At 44.4% G+C, this 22,205-nt stretch overlaps 1 pseudogene; it reads left to right on the top strand.

Moving 5' to 3' along the window:
- The first annotated feature begins 433 nt into the window (after positions 1–433).
- LOC141059268 (uncharacterized) overlaps positions 434–22,205 on the top strand; it is a 285,741-nt pseudogene continuing 263,969 nt past the window's right edge.

The following is a 22,205-nucleotide window of genomic DNA, read 5'->3' as shown; positions in this document are numbered from 1 at the left end:
ACCTGAGATCTAATGTGATAGAAGATTACAGTGCGGGGAAGACGGGAAACCTTCATATAGACGGCCGGTGGGGATGGAGTCAGTGACGGACTCTGGACAAATATGTTTCTAGAGCCGTAGTAGAAGATGAAGATGTCGTCCTCATCATGAAGTAGTTATTTCTCCTGTCACGTGTAATGAATATCTCCTGCAGTATTGCTAAGGCCGATTCCAGTGTCGGTAAATGAGACGAGAATTAGCGTTATGGAAGATGAGTCTATGAGGAACGTATTCAGCTGCCGACTCCGAGGGAGAAACTGCTTGTTGTCTGTGGCCTAAATATATAGGTTTTATTAGTAGATGTAGAGAAGGAAACTAAATACTGAAAAATAATAAATTTCCTCATATATTTCCCTTATTATCTCCAGTAGTTGTATTATTACACAGGATTTTTATGATGTTACATCGGCTCATCTTCTCATTCAGGTCTCTACAATATCGGATCCTCTCAGTGAAGATCTTCTATATAAGAGAATTTTCCTGATTTACCCATCAAAGACGGATATGGACAGAGACAAGATGGCCGAGAGGATATTACACCTCACCCTAGAGATCCTCTTCCAGCTTACTGGAGAGGTGAGAGATTCTGATGACGTCACATTACATCATTCTCATCTATGGGAATAACAGTTGGACAGAACTGGAGAGGTGAGGACTCTGGGAGTGTCTGTAGTGAGATTTATTAATGTGTCTCTCCATAACCAGGATTACACAGTAGTGAAGAAGACCTCTAGTGAGCGCTGTCAGGACCCTGTGTCTGAGGGATGGGGAAGACCCCTGAGCCCAATCACTGGGCCTCCACCTCACCCCCTGATACATGAGGACATCAATCACCAGAAGATCCTAGAACTCACCTACAAGATGAATGAGATGCTGACTGGAGAGGTGACACTGCTGGGAATGCTGGGACATTATACAGTAACGCTATGAAGGGATTGAGGGATGACGATATCTTTATATGTGTCAGGTTCTTATAAGGTGTCAGGATATCGCTGTATATTTTTCCATGGAGGAGAGGGAGTATTTAGAAGGACACAAAGATCTGTACAAGGACGTCATGATGGAGGTTCCCCAGCCCCTCACATCATCAGGTAATAGACAGGACTAAATACACATGGCCTATAATTATCTGTATGTAAAGAATTAATTCAGTCCCTGTATGTGTTTCCTCCAGTTCTATCCAATAAGAGGACAACACCAGAGAGATGTCCCTGTCCTCTTCTTCCACAAGACTGTAAACAAGAAGATCCCCATGCTCCTCAGGATCATCAGGTAGATGGAGAGAAGGTGTCATGAGACCTCCCCTATGATGTGTAGACTGCTGTGAAGGTCTTGTGCTCAGTCTTGTTTTATCCACCAGTATTATATGTTTTATACTTGTGTAATGAGAACGGTGGAGATGGCAGGATTAGAGCTGATCATAGATGTGACTTCTCCATCTGTCTGTGACTTTTACAATATTTGTTTCAGGGTGAAGATCTGACCCATATTAATACTACAGAGACATATGTGAGGGGTGATGAGAGGTGTAAAGAGGAGATTCCGACATATGACTACCCAGGTGAGTAGTAACCACTAAATGCAGAGAAGTCACAGATTCGTCTTACAGGAAAGATATGTATCTTTGTACCGTGTTAGCCAGTAGAGAGAAATACATTTAGAATTGAGAGTCCTCAGTGGTTGATGCCTTTTAATGGCTAACTGAAAAGATGGTAACAAATTGCAAGCTTTCTAGACTACTCAGGTCTTTTCATCAGGCATAGAATAATACAAAATCTGAAGAATCACATATTTATACACAACACAACACAGCACAGAAAGAAATAATGCAATAGATAAGACAAGAGACGTGAAGCAGAGCTATCATTATAAGAGAGTGATAAACAGTTGTGGCCATAAATATTGGAACAGTTCATAGATAAGGAGTGTGAATGTTTTATTGTCCTCTGATTGGGGTCTGAGTTCTGTGTTGTGATGGCCCCGCAAGGTCTGGGGTGCAAATTCCTTAATTGATGTAAAATGACATAAATCCATACAGCACATTCATTCCTGCATTGAGATTCTTCTCAGTCACCGTCTGTTACTGCTATGTCGGTGGTGTCTTCTGACCGTATCACAATCATGAGATCACCATTTTGCCTCTAGACCACAACATTCTCCTCCACTCAAAACTGTTCAAATGACCTTTGGCATTGAAAGCCCTTTTCTATAGAACTTACCACCTGGAGGATCCACCTAGCTCCTGGGATTAGAAGACGCAGACCCTTACCTGCCCAGGTCTGTAAACTACAAAGCAAAGTGACAGTGTATGTAGGATCTGCTGACAAGTTAGAAAATCACTTGAATAAAAGTATTCTGATGGGCCTGTAAGAGAAATTGGAGGGTAATGATGCTGTTGGCTTCCTAGAACCCTGATATCTTATTGGATGAATCTACCTTCTCTCCCTTGTGTGCTGCTGAATGTCTCATATGGTCCCTACAAGACCAGGTCCAGTCTTTCTGGCCAAACTTCACTTTTATGATCGACATCATTAAATGTGCAGTGAGGCCAAGTGTGAATTTCTGTACAATAACAACAGAATTTCCCTTTATCCTGACTTTTCAATTTGTATTAAAACTAACAAATTTTAAGGAGGATTGTGATAAACTACATAAAACCATTACACTTATGCCATGATATATCTCTAAGCTGTGCATGGCTGATGGGCTCAGGACTCATAGTGGCTCCAATGGTCCATCATAAATGAGTGCAACTCCGGTTTACTGTTGGAGTTCTCCCCTCATGCATAAGTTGTTGTTGGGGATGTAGCATTTTTATTTATTCTGTGTTTTTTTTTTTTACCTGCTCATTCTGTGTGATTGATTGTGGTGGGATTGTTCTGCGTCACTTATGTGAGTCTGTAGCTCACTGATAGTCTTAAAAAAACCTCTCCATCGCTTTTTCCAAATGCATAAGAGTCTTACTGTAAATAAAAGCTCTCCATTGCCTTAGATCTAAATTTAAGGTGAACCCTTCAGCAGGATTGTACACAGCAACCTACACATAGTGTCAGGTCAGCGCTGTTATACTGATTACATTGATATCTGGTGATGAAATCCGTCTTGTGGTTGGTTTTTTTTTTTTTTTCTAAGCCTCACAATATTATATATGAATTATGTAAAAATGCAGAGCAGGTCACTGAGGGATCAGTAACCTGTCAAAAGCCAATACAGATGCATATGTAAGCAGAGCACCACATACAGCCCCGCCCACAGCCCCGCCCCAGAGCACAAGAATCTCATAAACTAAAAACTACAAATTCAGATTAAACAACAACCACAAGACTGATTTCATCTACCAAGGTATCATTGTAATCAGTATAACGGCACCGACCTGACAGTGTCTGTAGGTTACTGTACACAATCCTGCTGACAGGTTCCCTTTAAGACATCTCAGCTCTGCACTATTATACACAGTTCTCTTTAAATGTGTAATATTTCTTCTTGAAACTCATCTGACAGAAAATATTGGACCTTACGATAGTTTAGATTGTGAAGTCACCGGGCCCCATACACTAATTATCCCAGAGAGGTTTCACCACTAGTTACTCATTTATTACTGATGAAGACTGATGGGTTTGATCATTTCAGTAGATGTTATTGTCTGTAGTCACAGTTTGTGATTACAGTAATTTGTGTCCAAAATATTCTGATTTATCCTCTTCCCGCAGCCAGTTTTGTGTTCCTAATCAGGCCCCATTTTTAAAATCTGACGTGTGTCACTTTATGTGGTGATTTGGAATTATTCACAAAGGATAATAGAAAACAAATGGATCTTACAAATTATTTTCCAACTTCGCACGATACCCTACACACGATTGTACACTACTGTCTGGGCACATGGCAGTGTTCAGAAGGGAAGGAGCGCCATTTAGCTATTTGAATGCAGATCTAGCTGGAATAGTTGGCAGACACAATGTATTGGGTCACCTGGCAGCTGAAAAGATGTCCACCATGAACATGCTTGGCTCTATCTTCTCTGCTTTCCATATCCCAAGGATTGCCTTGCTCATCGCACTTTAACATCCTTAAATGCACATGGACTTACACTGGGACCCCTAGGCTTGGACCATGCTGTTACCTGCTATTCTGTGGTTTTGGATGGCAAAAAGAATAGTCTGGTAGCTGGGTCAGAACCAGAAGGACAGAATACAGAATACGAAGACACAAGAGTAGTCAGTAAACGGGCCACGGTCACAACAGGAAATGCACATGCCTTGAGCTGATCACAGAGGACTGAACCAAAGGAGAACAATGCTGCATCTAGCAGATTCCGGCCATATGCTTTGAGCTTTAGTAGGGTGTGGTACTTTCCCATTGACTGAAGTAGGGAGCAGATTACTCCAGCTGGGCAGCAGGAACAGATCCCAGATGAAATTGGAAACACCATATGCAGGAGCCCTAATATAACTAAATTACAGAAAACCAGAATAGTCGAAATCCTCATAAATAAATAAGTAAATCCTTTATAAATTAATTCACTGAGGGTTATAATCTATAGGAAAGGTGAATATTTTGACTCCACAGCCGCTTTCTGGAAATTAACATGCAGTGGATGTTGGAGAGTGAAAATTACACATTTGCCATTTTGTTACCCAACACATAGTGCCCAGATTGTGTTCCAGGAGACACACACCATAAATTAGGTGGATTCTTCTCACTATAATATTGCTAAATACAGGGATCCTATATGTTGTTTGAGCACACTGCAAGGCTCAGAAGTGAGAGCGGATTTTGCTGGATTGGTTTCTAGAAACCTTGTTGCTCTTCAACAGCCTTTGAGCCACTAATAGTGTGGGAACCTCTGTTTTTCCATTGACAGATGATGGACCTGAATGGGAACTGTGAGATGAGAACTGGTATTATTTTTGCCTTCATAATATTGATTGGTTTCTTATAATTCTATTTTTGGGAGGCAGAATGAATAAACAGTTGAACACCACACACTACTGGTTCATCCAACAATGTTTTCTATTGGACTGTGAACTGTCATTGTCTTGGTAAATAACGTTTTTTACATAGCTTGCCATTTTTATGGACAGTTTAAGTAGAAATGTTCAAAAAATAAAACTCAAGGATATTTTATTACAAAATAATTATTTTTTTTTCTTAGCTGATGACTGTGCCACGAAATCAGAGGGACAGCTGACATCTTCAATTTTCAAATTTGACGATCTTGATATCCTGCAAGATACAACTGAAGTGATTGCTGTTACTCCAGTTATACCGTCATCCATTCACAGCAAAGATCTGTCATCTGATCCTATGAAACAGGTCCTGTCTCCTGATTCATTACCGACTACTAAGGAAAATCAAAGTCACAAAAGAGGCATTAAAAAACAAACTGCTCCTAAAGCAAAGAAGTCCTTTTCATGTGCAGAATGTGGGAAATATTTTAAATGGAAATCATATTTTGTTACTCACCAGAGAACTCACACAGGGGAGAAGCCTTTTTCATGTTCAGAATGTGGGAAATGTTTTAACCGGAAATCGATTCTTGATGGCCACCAGAGAACTCACACAGGGGAGAAGCCTTTTTCATGTTCAGAATGTGGGAAATGTTTTAAACGGAAATCAGATTTGGTTAATCACCAGAGAACCCACACAGGGGTGAAGCCTTTTGCATGTTCAGAATGTGGGAAATGTTTTAACCGGAAATCGATTCTTGATAGCCACCAGAGATCTCACAGAGGAGAGAAGCCTTTTGCATGTTCAGAATGTGGGAAATGTTTTAACCGGAAATCGATTCTTGATAGCCACCAGAGAACTCACAGAGGGGAGAAGCCTTTTGCATGTTCAGAATGTGGGAAATGTTTTAACCAGAAAGGGCATCTTGATAGGCACCAGAGATCTCACACAGGGGAGAAGCCTTTTTCCTGTTCAGAATGTGGGAAATGTTTTAACCAGAAATATCATCTTGTTAGACATCAGAGTAGTCACACCGAGGAGAAGTCTTTTTCATTTTCTTAATGTGGAAGTATTTTACTTGGAAATCAACTGTTATTAAACATCAGAGACGTCACAGAGAGGAGAAGCCTTTTTTATGTTCATAATGTTGGAATAGTTTTAACCAAAATTGGATCTTCTTAATGGGTTACCTCTTGTCATTCCTCATGTTTGCTGACAAATGGATAAAACTCACTTTATTAATTTCAAATGTAAAACTATACCCATAATTCACCCCCTGAAGGTTAGTCAGAAGGTGACTAATAGATGAAACTTACACCACATGTCTCAGTATATAGGGTGAGGTGACGTATACACACTCACTCTCCAAGCCTCTTATGTCTACGGGTTTCAATGACCTCACCAAAGGCGACTCATAAGGAAACTATTTAATATTGACCCATATTCAAGCGAGACTAGATGAAGAAAACTCTAACATCATGTATCATGTTATCTGAAACAGTCAGAAAACTAGCCACATATTGGCAGACCCCAGACTTCAAACTATATACTTTCATTATAAGCCACTCCAGTGTCAGGAATAGAAAGTATGTGAAAATCCGTATAATTGTTGTGTTTTTCCTCCTATAGGGACTGCCCTAGTTTGGTATTGTAACAGCTGTCAATTAGTAGTGCAGACAAATTGTCCCAGGCTAAACTCCGTTTTCAGACGGCCCAATATATACCACTCAGGGAAAACTTACCTGCTCCAAAGATCATTAGCAGCTTCTAACTAATGGCCATGCTGCGGTCTGTCAGGGAATGAGTGCAATATCATTATAAAGACTAGGGATATGTGCAGCCATAATGTCTGGGAGATCTGTGCCATTATTTAGTAAGAATATGGAAATGATCTCTGGAAGTTCAGTGTTCCCTAAGCGGTATATACTGAATGTCACATACTTTCTATTCCTGTCACTGGAGTGGCTTATAAACTTATGAAGTATATGGTTTGAAGTCTGGGGTCTGCCCATATGTGGCTAGTTTTCTGACTGTTTTGGATATCATGATACATGATTTTATTTTTTTTTTTCTAGTCTCGCTTGAATATAGGTCAATATTAAATAGTCTCCTGATGAGTCACCTTTGGTCAGGATCGCCTCGTCTGACAGGTAAGTAGCGACCCCCGACCCCTGCGATGTCGCAGGTGAGATCTGCCTGTGTGGCAGCTCACTAGCGACCACTTAGCGATGCACCAGCGATCCTGACCGCGTCATATCGCAGGTCGGGATCGCTGGTGCATCGCTGACTGTGACCATACCTTAAGCCGGTAATATTGACTTTGATTGTGCACTTATCCTTGATCACTAGTGATGTTTGCTGAGATGCTAATTATGCATTGTGCTATGGAGCCAGATTGTTGACTTTGAAAGTAGAGAGGGAAAAACTATGCAAATAGTTTAAATAATCAAGTAATGCTACTTGATCTCATGTCCATTCTTACCCTTTGTGTAAATGCTGAATGGGGGACACTTGTTAAGTCTAAAAATAGGTTACATGCCTCTATATAAAGAGACTAAGAGAGAGAAATAGCCAGAGAGATTCTGCCAAGACATCCATACATCCCAAAAGGACCAGAGGCAATACAGAAGCAATTTTACATCATGGCTCCATCACAAGGGACACGGATTTATCATTCTATAGGAAACAACCTCTAGGGGGTTTTCAACCTCAGATGGAAGAATACAGATCTGCTCCATTGACCATTGCTGAACCGTGGATACGTTTCGAGAAGCCAGGTTGTGTTCGTCAGATTAACTGTCTATGTACCTTGTATAGACTCAATGGACTGTCATTTTCCTACGCTTATCGTTATCTCCTCTCTGTGTGCGTGCCACAAGTGGGGCAGCGATCATGGGAGCTTTGAAGTCATAGATGCTCTTATCCCAGCAAATCAGCGGAAGGGTGAAACTCTGTAGTGTGCACCATCTTGTGTATTTTGCTGAGACTGTCTTATGTGTTATCTGCCTGTTTTGTGGTTCAATAAAGCATTGCCACACTTTTACCCTCACCCTGTGTTGTCTGAGTAGCGTTTTGCCCACGTTAAAAGGAGAGCAGGAGTTCGGAGGCACGATCCCTGGTCCATGCGATTTCAGCTAGCGGACCAGGGCGCCCGCTGACCCCCCCAGATCGCCTGTATGTAGCAAGGTTGCTCATTTACTATGAGCGCCGAACACCGGGCAGCACTTATAGGATCCAGCAGTGACAACCATACAAGTTTGCTGGAGACCCATGTTTGTCATGCTAACCCATCAGTGACCCGCGATCACGTGACAGGGTCACCGATGGGCGGGATTTCTGGCCCATCATATGCCGGAAAAGATATGCGCTCAGCGCCGCAGCCTAAATCAAAGTGAGGGAATCCGACATCAGCGTACATTTACACCCGATGTCGGAAACGGTTAAAGGGGATTGTTTTTACAGAGACACAAGTGGTAATCAATAGAGATGAGCGACTTTGCCTTTTTTCGGGTCCAGTCAGGTTTCATGAAACCCGACTTTCTTAAAAGTCGGGTCGAACGAAATCGGCCGACTATATGGAAAAGTCGGGGTCCGATTGAAACACGAAACCCAATGCAAGTAAATGGGGAAGCAAAGTCGGCAGTGAGTGGAGGACAGTAAACACACCTACAGTGCCCCTTTCAAAGCCAACGACATCAATTCTTATTACTTAAGCTTGTGAACCTTAATTTACTTAATAATAATAGTTACCCGTTGAAAACTGGGGGTTATTTGGCTAAAGTTGTGGGGGAGTAGGGCTGGCGCCAGGTTTTCGTGGGCCAAAGAGTGTCAGTGCGCCCTTTTAACACATACCACAATTCATAATGCTCCGATACGGCACAGAAATATAGGTATAGTACAATGAAAAATACTTCACTGCTTACATGACATGACTGATATCTATTTTAAATTCTACAATAGCTCAAAAAATGGACAGTATATTACTCCATACAGTATTATGGCCACCACCTAGTGCGCCATACAGAATAATGAGCCCCATATATTTCTCCATACAGAATAATTGGTCCCATATAATGTTCCATTAAGCTCCACATATTGCTACAGTGGTTGATGTTCTCCATGGATGATGCTCCAGTGTGTTATGGGCCCAAATAATGCTCCATATATAATGGGCCCCATTTCTATTGCTCCAGTGTATGAAGGGCCCCATAGATGCTGCTCCAGTGTCTGATCTGCCCCATTTAGAATGCTCCAGTATATGATGGGCCTCATCGATGATGCTCCAGTGTATGATGGGCCCAAATAATGCTCCATATATAATGAGCCCCATTTCTAATGCTCCAGTGTATAATGGGCCCCGTAAATGCTGCTCCAGTGTCTGATGTGATGTCCCCCATTTGGAATGCTCCAGTATATGATGGGCCAAATGGATGATGCTCCAGTGTTATGATTGTGTCACCGTAGGAGGCAGACACAAAAATAGAAGCTACGTCCAGAAAACCAGAGAAGTTGGCAACTATCAGATTGCAGACCCCTGAACCTATCAACACAACTAGCAGTAGCCGTGGGGGGTTCCTACGATGCCCTAGACCCCTCGATCACAGCCGGAGAGCTAAATAGCCTAAAGACAGAAAAGGAAATCTAAACTGCCCCAGAGCAGACCCCAAAGTAAAAGGCAGCCCCCAACATATAATGACGGTGAAGCAAGATGAAAAAACACTCACACAGATAGAAAGATAGGCTGAGCAAACGATGGGGCCCAATCTAACTAAACAGAACAGGAAAGGAAGGTTGCTGTCTGCAATCTGCCAAAACCCTATCAAAGACATAAGCCAACAAGCTGATATGGAAAAAGACCCTGAAGCAGCTAGACTTCAAAAACTAAATCAGCACTCAGGTATTTTCAGAAGACAGAGCTAAAGGAATTCAGCACACCCCAGCAGGGAATGGCAGAAATACAGAAAAACAAAGCAAAACAAAGTCAAAGCACAAATGCAAAAAGCCAAGCAGAAAACTTAGCTTTAGAAGAGCAGGAATTCAGACAGGTCTCCAAGGATCCCACAGAGAAATCACCCGCAGGGCAGAAGGGCGTCGGCAGCCTTATATCCAGTCAGTAACTCCACTCAGCCAGTCATCATCATCAGGCCCAGGTGTTTGATAATCAGGCTCACCACCCTTCTCCACCAGAAGAGGGAGTTCCCCGGGCCTCAGTAGTGAAGGGGAAAATTAACTCACAACAGTACCTCCCCCTTGAGGAGGGGTCACCCAACCCTCAACCACGCCACCAGGGCGATCAGTGTGAGCCCGATGAAAGGCACGCACCAATCTTTTGGCATGAATATCCGAGGCAGAGACCCAGGAATTATCCTCCAGACCATAACCCTTCCACTTAACCAAATACTGGAGTCTCCGTCTAGCCAGACGGGAATCCAGTGCTTTCTCTACCTCATATTCCATATTACCTTCAACCAATACAGGGTCTGGAGGTGCCACCCCCGGAACAACAGGTTCAAAAAACCTCTTCAACAAAGATTTATGGAACACATTATGGATTTTAAATGTGACAGGAAGAGCCAAACGAAAAGAGACCAGATTAATAATCTCCAAAATCTTGTAAGGTCCAATAAATCTAGGCCTAAACTTAGGAGAAGCCACCTTCATAGCAATATTTTTTGATGATAACCACACCATATCACCAACCTTAAACTGGGGACGAATGGTCCTATGTCGGTTGGAAAACCGCTGGGCCTTTTCCTGGGAGAGAGATAACTTATCCACCACTTGGTCCCAGATCTGGTGCATTCTCTCCACCACAGTGTCAACACCTGGGCAGGCAGAGGGCTCCACCTGCCCTGAAGAAAATCGAGGATGAAACCCAAAGTTACAAAAAAAAGGTGACATCAAAGTGGCAGAACTAGCTCTATTATTTAAAGCAAATTCGGCCACGGGCAAAAATGAAACCCAATCATCCTGATCAGCAGAAATAAAACATCTCAAATATGACTCCAAGGTCTGGTTTGTTCTCTCTGTCTGCCCATTGGTCTGAGGGTGAAAAGCAGAGGAGAAGGACAACTGAATTCCCAGCTTGGAACAGAAAGTTCTCCAAAATCTAGACACAAACTAGACTCCTCTGTCAGATACAATGTTCTCAGGAATCCCGTGCAAGTGAACCACCTGTTGTAAAAACAGGGGCACCAACTCAGAGGAAGACAGCAACTTAGGGAGTGGTACAAGATGAACCATCTTAGAGAACCTATCACAAATCACCCAAATAACAGTCATCCTTTGAGAGACAGGCATATCAGAGATGAAATCCATTGAAATATGGGTCCATGGCCTCTTGGGGACAGGCAAAGGCATCAACAACCCACTAGAGCGAGAACACGATTCAGACCGGGAGCACATCCCACAGGACTGCACAAAATTCCTGACATCACGAGACAAGGAGGGCCACCAAAAAGAACGACTCACCAGATCTCTAGTACCAAAAATACCTGGATGACCAGCCAAAGCAGAGCAATGAACTTCAGACATCACTCTCTTCTTCCACTGGTCAGGAACATACAACTTTCCACTGGGACAACGCTCAGGTTTGTCCTCCTGGAACTCTTCCAGAGCACGTCTCAAATCGGGCGAGATGGCAGAAAGAACTACCCCTTCGCCTAAGATGGTAGCAGGCTTGGTCACCACAGGAGAATCAACAAAGAAGCTCCTAGAGAGGGCGTCTGCCTTGACATTCTTAGTTCCAGGAAGAAAAGAAACCACAAAATCAAAACGTGTAAAAAACAAGGCCCACCTAGCCTGTCTAGGGCTCAAGCGCTTAGCCGACTCTAGGTAAATCAAATTCATCGACAAAATCTCGGAAAATATCGTTCATGAAGCACTGGAAGACAGAAGGGGCATTAGTGAGCCCAAAAGGCATCACCAGGTACTCAAAATGTCCCTCCGGAGTATTAAACGCCGCCTTCCATTCATCCCCATGCTTAATGCGAATAAGATTATACGCCCCCTGAGGTCAACCTTGGTAAACCAGCAAGCACCTTTAACTCTGGAGAATAGATCAGAAATCAGGGGTAACGGATACTGATATTTAACAGTAATTTTGTTGAGGGCACGATAATCAATACAAGGTCTTAATGATCCATCCTTTTTGGCTACAAAAAAAAACCCGGCACCTAAGGGTGACGAGGTTGGTCTAATATGACCCTTCTCCAACGCCTCCTTAATATAGGATCGCATAGCCTCGTGCTCGGGTACAGATAAATTGAAGAGCCGACACTTGGGAAATTTACACCCCGGGCTCAGTTCAATAGCACAGTCATAACTCCTATGAGGAGGCAGAGACGCAGACTCATTCTCACTAAATACATCATAAAAATCCGCCAAATAATCAGGAACATCATGCGACTGAGGAGAGGTGGAAAACACTGGAGCCTCACTAAAGGCACACCGACAACCCCAACTCACCACAGACACAGATTTCCAATCCAAAACTGGATTATGAATTTGTAACCAGGGAAACCCCAGAACAATAGTATCATGCAGATTATGCAACACCAAAAATCTGCAATTTTCTTGATGGTCTGGGGTGACCCGCATTACCACCTGGGTCCAAAACTGAGGTTTATTTTTAGCCAAAGGAGTAGCATCAATCACCCTCAAAGGGATAGGCGTCTGCAGAGGTGTCATCGGAAATCCACAACGTTTAGCAAAATCCAAGTCCATTAGGTTTAGGGCTGCTCCCGAATCCACAAAAGCCTTGGCGGAAAATGTGGACAGGGAGCAGATCAGAGTAATAGCCAGAAGAAACTTAGGTTGAACACCACCAACAGAAAACGTGTGTGCAAAGCGTTTCTCTCGTTTAGGACAGACAGAAATAATATGCGAGGCATCTCCACAGAAAAAACACAACTTATTACGCCTTCTGAAGTTCTGACGCTGCTCTCTGGAAAAAACTCTATCACATTGCATAGGTTCAGACATTTGTTCAACAGGTGGCAACACCTCTCGTGCAGCTTTGCGTTCGCGCAAACGCCGATCAACCTGAATGGCTAATGACATAGAATCGTCAAGACCAGAGGGAACAGGAAATCCCACCATAGTATCTTTTACGGCTTCTGACAACCCCTTCCGAAAGAGAGCAGCCAAGGCATTATCATTCCAGGTAGTAAGTACTGCCAACTTTCTGAATTTTTGACAGTACAATTCTGCAGAATCTCGACCCTGGTTCAATGCCAGCAGAGTCTTTTCAGCCTGATCAATGGCATTAGGTTCGTCATGCAACAACCCCAAGGCCTGAAAAAATGCGTTCACATTAGTCAGAATAGGATCATCTGGTTTCAAAGAAAACGCCCAATCCTGGGGATCGCCACGCAGCAAAGAGATGACAATTTTAACCTGCTGCGCGGAGCTCCCTGACGAGTTAGGCTGCAAGGCAAAAAATAATTTACAATTATTTTTGAAATTCAAAAATTTAGACCGATCCCCAAGAAATACATCAGGTGTAGGAATCTTTGGTTCAGCAGCATGTGAATGAGCAAAGTAGGCGGAAATTCCCCGCACTTCCGCAGCGAGCTGCTCCACACGATCAGACAATTGCTTTATCTCCATTGAGAGAAAAAAAAATCCCCCTACGGCCTCAGAGATATAGAGGAAAAAATATACACCTTTTTTTTTTTTTTTTTTTACAATTCTTTCCTGCTATTGAGTACCCTAGGATCTGCGGTATTGCAGGTGATTCTGTTATGATTGCGTCACCGTAGGAGGCAGACACAAAAATAGAAGCTACGTCCAGAAAACCAGAGAAGTTGGCAACTATCAGATTGCAGACCCCTGAACCTATCAACACAACTAGCAGTAGCCGTGGGGGGTTCATACGATGCCCTAGAACCCTCGATCACAGCCAGAGAGCTAAATAGCCTAAAGACAGAAAAGGAAATCTAAACTGCCCCAGAGCAGACCCCAAAGTAAAAGGCAGCCCCCAACATATAATGACGGTGAAGCAAGATGAAAAAACACTCACACAGATAGAAAGATAGGCTGAGCAAACGATGGGGCCCAAGCTAACTAAACAGAACAGGAAAGGAAGGTTGCTGTCTGCAATCTGCCAAAACCCTATCAAAGACATAAGCCAACAAGCTGATATGGAAAAAGACCCTGAAGCAGCTAGACTTCAAAAACTAAATCAGCACTCAGGTATTTTCAGAAGACAGAGCTAAAGGAATTCAGCACACCCCAGCAGGGACTGGCAGAAATACAGAAAAACAAAGCAAAACAAAGTCAAAGCACAAATGCAAAAAGCCGAGCAGAAAACTTAGCTTTAGAAGAGCAGGAATTCAGACTGGTCTCCAAGGATCCCACAGAGAAATCACCCGCAGGGCAGAAGGGCGTCGGCAGCCTTATATCCAGTCAGTAACTCCACTCAGCCAGTCATCATCATCAGGCCCAGGTGTTTGATAATCAGGCTCACCACCCTTCTCCACCAGAAGAGGGAGTTCCCCAGGCCTCAGTAGTGAAGGGGAAAATTAACTCACAACAGTACCTCCCCCTTGAGGAGGGGTCACCGAACCCTCAACCACGCCACCAGGGCGATCAGTGTGAGCCCGATGAAAGGCACGCACCAATCTTTTGGCATGAATATCCGAGGCAGAGACCCAGGAATTATCCTCCAGACCATAACCCTTCCACTTAACCAAATACTGGAGTCTCCGTGTAGCCAGACGGGAATCCAGTGCTTTCTCTACCTCATATTCCATATTACCTTCAACCAATACAGGGTCTGGAGGTGCCACCCCCGGAACAACAGGTTCAAAAAACCTCTTCAACAAAGATTTATGGAACACATTATGGATTTTAAATGTGACAGGAAGAGCCAAACGAAAAGAGACCAGATTAATAATCTCCAAAATCTTGTAAGGTCCAATAAATCTAGGCTTAAACTTAGGAGAAGCCACCTTCATAGCAATATTTTTTGATGATAACCACACCATATCACCAACCTTAAACTGGGGACCAATGGTCCTATGTCGGTTGGAAAACCGCTGGGCCTTTTCCTGGGAGAGAGATAACTTATCCACCACTTGGTCCCAGATCTGGTGCATTCTCTCCACCACAGTGTCAACACCTGGGCAGGCAGAGGGCTCCACCTGCCCTGAAGAAAATCGAGGATGAAACCCAAAGTTACAAAAAAAAGGTGACATCAAAGTGTCAGAACTAGCTCTATTATTTAAAGCAAATTCGGTCACGGGCAAAAATGAAACCCAATCATCCTGATCAGCAGAAATAAAACATCTCAAATATGACTTCAAGGTCTGGTTTGTTCTCTCTGTCTGCCCATTGGTCTGAGGGTGAAAAGCAGAGGAGAAGGACAACTGAATTCCCAGCTTGGAACAGAAAGTTCTCCAAAATCTAGACACAAACTGGACTCCTCTGTCAGATACAATGTTCTCAGGAATCCCGTGCAAGCGAACCACCTGTTGTAAAAACAGGGGCACCAACTCAGAGGAAGACGGCAACTTAGGGAGTGGTACAAGATGAACCATCTTAGAGAACCTATCACAAATCACCCAAATAACAGTCATCCTTTGAGAGACAGGCATATCAGAGATGAAATCCATTGAAATATGGGTCCATGGCCTCTTGGGGACAGGCAAAGGCATCAACAACCCACTAGAGCGAGAACACGATTTAGACCGGGAGCACGTCCCACAGGACTGCACAAAATTCCTGACATCACGAGACAAGGAGGGCCACCAAAAAGACCGACTCACCAGATCTCTAGTACCAAAAATACCTGGATGACCAGCCAAAGCAGAGCAATGAACTTCAGACATCACTCTCTTCTTCCACTGGTCAGGAACATACAACTTTCCACTGGGACAACGCTCAGGTTTGTCCTCCTGGAACTCTTCCAGAGCACGTCTCAAATCGGGCGAGATGGCAGAAAGAACTACCCCTTCGCCTAAGATGGTAGCAGGCTTGGTCACCACAGGAGAATCAACAAAGAAGCTCCTAGAGAGGGCGTCTGCCTTGACATTCTTAGTTCCAGGAAGAAAAGAAACCACAAAATCAAAACGTGTAAAAAACAAGGCCCACCTAGCCTGTCTAGGGCTCAAGCGCTTAGCCGACTCTAGGTAAATCAAATTCTTGTGGTCAGTGAGGACCACGACTTGATGCTTAGCTCCCTCCAACCAATGTCTCCACTCCTCAAATGCCCATTTCATGGCCAACAGTTCCCGATTCCCCACATCATAGTTACGTTCAGATGGAGAGAACTTTCGGGAAAAGAAAGCACAGGGATTCATTTTAGATGTTACAGGATCCTTTTGGGACAAAACAGCTCCTGCATCAATCTCAGAAGCATCCACCTCTACCTGGAACGGAAGTGAGACATCAGGTTGCCGCAAAACCGGGGCAGAGGTGAATCTTCGCTTCAGCTCCTGAAAGGAAGAAACAGCCTCCGGAGACCAATTTAACACATCAGCACCCTTCTTAGTCAAATCAGTCAATGGCTTGGCAATACTAGAAAATTTTGCTATAAATTTCCGATAAAAATTAGCAAAACCCAAAAACTTCTGGAGGGCCTTCAAAGAAGTGGGCTGAACCCAATCGTAAATGGCCTGTACCTTGGCCAGCTCCAATTCAATAGTTGACGGGGACAAAATAAATCCCAAAAAAGAAATCCTCTGTACTCCAAAAAGGCATTTAGATCCTTTGACATACAGGGAATTCTCCCTCAAGATCCGGAACAGAGTCCGAATATGTTCCACATGAGAATCCCAATCCTTGGAGAAGATCAAAATATCATCCAGATAGATAATAAAAAATTTATCGACAAAATCTCGGAAAATATCGTTCATGAAGCACTGGAAGACAGAAGGGGCATTAGTGAGCCCAAAAGGCATCACCAGGTACTCAAAATGTCCCTCCGAAGTATTAAACGCCGTCTTCCATTCATCCCCATGCTTAATGCGAATAAGATTATACGCCCCCCTGAGGTCAAGCTTGGTAAACCAGCAAGCACCTTTAACTCTGGAGAATAGATCAGAAATCAGGGTTAACGGATACTGATATTTAACAGTAATTTTGTTGAGGGCACGATAATCAATACAAGGTCTTAATGATCCATCCTTTTTGGCTACAAAAAATAAACCGGCACCTAAGGGTGACGAGGATGGTCTAATATGACCCTTCTCCAACGCCTCCTTAATATAGGATCGCATAACCTCGTGCTCGGGTACAGATAAATTGAAGAGCCGACACTTGGGAAATTTACACCCCGGGCTCAGTTCAATAGCACAGTCATAACTAATATGAGGAGGCAGAGACGCAGACTCATTCTCACTAAATACATCATAAAAATCCGCCAAATAATCAGGAACATCATGCGACTGAGGAGAGGTGGAAAACACTGGAGCCTCACTAAAGGCACACCGACAACCCCAACTCACCACAGACACAGATTTCCAATCCAAAACTGGATTATGAATTTGTAACCAGGGAAACCCCAGAACAATAGTATCATGCAGATTATGCAACACCAAAAATCTGCAATTTTCTTGATGGTCTGGGGTGACCCGCATTACCACCTGGGTCCAAAACTGAGGTTTATTTTTAGCCAAAGGAGTAGCATCAATCACCCTCAAAGGGATAGGCGTCTGCAGAGGTGTCATCGGAAATCCACAACGTTTAGCAAAATCCAAGTCCATTAGGTTTAGGGCTGCTCCCGAATCCACAAAAGCCTTGGCGGAAAATGTGGACAGGGAGCAGATCAGAGTAATAGCCAGAAGAAACTTAGGTTGAACACCACCAACAGAAAACGTGTGTGCAAAGCGTTTCTCTCGTTTAGGACAGACAGAAATAATATGCAAGGCATCTCCACAGAAAAAACACAACTTATTACGCCTTCTGAACTCCTGACGCTGCTCTCTAGAAAAAACTCTATCACATTGCATAGGTTCAGACATTTGTTCAACAGGTGGCAACACCTCTCGTGCAGCTTTGCGTTCGCGCAAACGCCGATCAACCTGAATGGCTAATGACATAGAATCGTCAAGACCAGAGGGAACAGGAAATCCCACCATAGTATCTTTTACGGCTTCTGACAACCCCTTCCGAAAGAGAGCAGCCAAGGCATTATCATTCCAGGTAGTAAGTACTGCCCACTTTCTGAATTTTTGACAGTACAATTCTGCAGAATCTCGACCCTGGTTCAATGCCAGCAGAGTCTTTTCAGCCTGATCAATGGCATTAGGTTCGTCATACAACAACCCCAAGGCCTGAAAAAATGCGTTCACATTAGTCAGAATAGGATCATCTGGTTTCAAAGATAACGCCCAATCCTGGGGATCGCCACGCAGCAAAGAGATGACAATTTTAACCTGCTGCGCGGAGCTCCCTGACGAGTTAGGCTTCAAGGCAAAAAATAATTTACAATTATTTTTGAAATTCAAAAATTTAGACCGATCCCCAAGAAATACATCAGGTGTAGGAATCTTTGGTTCAGCAAATTCCCCGCACTTCCGCAGCGAGCTGCTCCACACGATCAGACAATTGCTTTATCTCCATTGAGAGAAAAAAAAATTTCCCCTACGGCCTCAGAGATATAGAGGAAAAAATATACACCTTTTTTTTTTTTTTTACAATTCTTTCCTGCTATTGAGTACCCTAGGATCTGCGGTATTGCAGGTGATTCTGTTATGATTGCGTCACCGTAGGAGGCAGACACAAAAATAGAAGCTACGTCCAGAAAACCAGAGAAGTTGGCAACTATCAGATTGCAGACCCCTGAACCTATAAACACAACTAGCAGTAGCCGTGGGGGTTCATACGATGTCCTAGAACCCTCGATCACAGCCGGAGAGCTAAATAGCCTAAAGACAGAAAAGGAAATCTAAACTGCCCCAGAGCAGACCCCAAAGTAAAAGGCAGCCCCCAACATATAATGACGGTGAAGCAAGATGAAAAAACACTCACACAGATAGAAAGATAGGCTAAGCAAACGATGGGGCCCAAGCTAACTAAACAGAACAGGAAAGGAAGGTTGCTGTCTGCAATCTGCCAAAACCCTATCAAAGACATAAGCCAACAAGCTGATATGGAAAAAGACCCTGAAGCAGCTAGGCTTCAAAAACTAAATCAGCACTCAGGTATTTTCAGAAGACAGAGCTAAAGGAATTCAGCACACCCCAGCAGGGAATGGCAGAAATACAGAAAAACAAAGCAAAACAAAGTCAAAGCACAAATGCAAAAAGCCGAGCAGAAAACTTAGCTTTAGAAGAGCAGGAATTCAGACTGGTCTCCAAGGATCCCACAGAGAAATCACCCGCAGGGCAGAAGGGCGTCGGCAGCCTTATATCCAGTCAGTAACTCCACTCAGCCAGTCATCATCATCAGGCCCAGGTGTTTGATAATCAGGCTCACCACCCTTCTCCACCAGAAGAGGGAGTTCCCCAGGCCTCAGTAGTGAAGGGGAAAATGAACTCACAACACTCCAGTGTATGATGGGCCCCATATATCATTCTCCAGTGTATATTGCTCCCAAAAAAATGCTCCCAACATTTAAAAAAATTAAATACCTCTCCTTGCTGGGCATTGCTCTACTCTGGACTCCTCAGCATTGCCATCTTCAAGCTCTCTGCACTTGTACTGTTTCGGTAGAGAGCATACAGAGGTGTCATCGCGCTCTCTAACCTGAATGTCACTGTCAGGAAAGGCGGAAGATGTCATGGCGGTGGTAAGTATTGCAAGTGCAATGGCCCTGAGCAAGCATGGGGGGCCCACTCGTGGGCGACGGCACTGGCACAGGGCCCCTCATAGTACGACGGTTTGTCTTTCGGCGAGTGGGCCCTCCCACCGGCAGAGACACTTTATTGTACCATGAGAGGCCCTGTGCCAGTGCCGTCACCCAAGGGTGGGGCCACACACCTGTTCAGGGCAACAGCACTTGCCCGGGTGCGCCAGGTGGTGAACCCGGTCCTGGGGGGGGCAGCCCAGTTAGGGAGGTTTAAAAAATGGCATATGTTGATGTGTAGGCTGGACTTTCAGCAGCTGCAAATGGAGGAATTGGAGAAGTCCGAGAAAGAGGAGGACAAAAGCGAGCCTTTTTTCTGGCAAACTATGTGTTATCAGGGGAAGGTGGGACAAAATCCTTTGAAACCCATGCATGGTTCATTTTAATGAAGGTTAGATCATCAACATTTTGGGTAGACAGACGGGTCCTTTTTTCTGTCAGGATTGATCGAGCAACACTGAAGACTCTTTCAGATAGCACACTACCAGCAGGGCAAGCGAGCTCCTGTAAGGCATATTGTGCCAATTCAGGCCATATGTCCAGTTTAGAGGCCCAATAATCAAAGAGGAATGACCTGTGAGGGAGAACCTCGATATGGGAGGAGAAGTAGTTTGTAACCATAGTTGACAACTGCTGCCTCCTGTCACTTGCAATCGATTCTGTATTAGCTGTCGTGTGTGCGGTACTTGAGAAATCAGACCACAACATGGTCAGGAAACCCCTGTCTCCAAAGCGAGTTCGACTGTGTGCACCACAAACAACCTTTCCATTTTGCCCACTACGGCTCGTGGGAGAACCAGCTCCGCTGCTGTGTGCTGGGAATACCTCAAACAAACGGTTTACCAGAGTTGCTTGTTTGTTAGCCAATATTAGCTCTAGGTTCTCCTGTGGCATGATGTTGTGTAATTTGCCTTTATAGCGTGGATCGAGGATGCTGGCCAACCAGTAGTCATCATTCCTCATCATTTTGGCAATGCAGGGGTCCCTTTTTAGGATCCACAAGGCATAATCACACATGTGGGCCAATGTTCCAGGTATCAATGCTGCACTGCCAGTGGTGGGTGGAGGAGAACTTTCTGGCAAATCCACATCCCTCCAGTCACGCACAAACCCTGTACCTGACCTTAGCATGCCCACATTTTCTCTTGCCCCCTGAGAAGCATCCTCCTTCCCAAAATAATCATCCCCCTCATCCTCCTCCTCATCTGTATTCCTCTTCTTCCTCCACCTCGTCCATGACAGTTCCCTGACCAGACAATGGCTGACTGTAATCAAGGCTTCCCTCCTCCTCCTCCTGTTGCTCCTCAGCTGCAGACACCTGATCCTTAATGTGCGTCAAAGTCTGCATGAGCAGACGCATAAGTCGTATGCTCATGCTTACCAGCCGTGTGCATTCCTCAAAACACTGAAGGACTTTACAGAGGTTTTTCAGCTTTGACCACTGCACACCCGACAACTCCATGTCTGCCCTCAAACTGCCTGCCCGTGTATCCTCCCACAAATGAATTACAGTCTGCCTCTGTTCGCACAGCCTCTCAACCATGTGCATGGTGGAGTTCCATCTTGTAGCAACGTCTATGATTAGGCGGTGCTTGGGGAGGTGGAGTGATTGCTGCAGCTTCTGCATATGACTGGAGTGTACAGGCGAGCGACGGATATGCGAACACAGTCTTCGCAACTTATGGAGCAGGGCTGTTAACTCCGGATAATTATTTAGAAAGCACTGCACCACCAGGCTCAAGGTGTGAGCCAGGCAAGATATGTGTGTGAGTTTTGCAAGGCTGCCACAAAATTCCACCCATTATCACTGACTACCTTGCCTGGCTCAAGATGTAGACTGCTCAGCCATGACTCAGTTTGTCGATGCAAGTAGTCGGCCAGTACCTCCGCGGTGTGTCTGCTGTTGCTCAAAGACATCATTATTAAAACAGCCTGCTGCCGCTTACCATTAGCTGTTCGATAGTGGGAAACCTCATGTGCAACACTGACAGATGTGGATGGAGTGCTCGTGCGACTGCGCTCTGTCGACGAGCTTTCGCTTCTGGAGGAGGATCGAATGCCTACAGTCAACTGTTTCCTATACCGTGGGCTAGGCAGCACTGTTCTACCGCCGCTGTCCCCTGTGGAGCCTGCATCCACCACATTAACCCAGTGCGCAGTGATGGACACGTAACGGCCCTGGCCATGCCTACTGACCCATGCATCTGTTGTGAGGTGCACCTTTCCACTCACTGATTGTTTTAGAGCATGGACAATGCGGTCTTTCACATGCCGGTGGAGGGCAGGGATGGCTTTTCGAGAAAAGAAGTGCCGAAAGGGTAGGTCATAGCGTGGGACAGCCTAGGCCATGAGCTCTCGGAAAGCTTCGCTTTTAACCAAACGGAAGCACATAATCTCTGAGATCAGTTTGGCAATGTAGGCGTTCAAA

This window comes from Dendrobates tinctorius, unplaced genomic scaffold, assembly GCF_039654945.1.
Source record: "Dendrobates tinctorius isolate UK_male_01 unplaced genomic scaffold, ASM3965494v1 ptg000226l, whole genome shotgun sequence".
Taxonomy (NCBI): domain Eukaryota; kingdom Metazoa; phylum Chordata; class Amphibia; order Anura; family Dendrobatidae; genus Dendrobates; species Dendrobates tinctorius.
The sequence above is the reverse complement of the archived record's forward strand: the minus strand, read 5'-3'. Positions and strand labels throughout refer to the sequence as shown.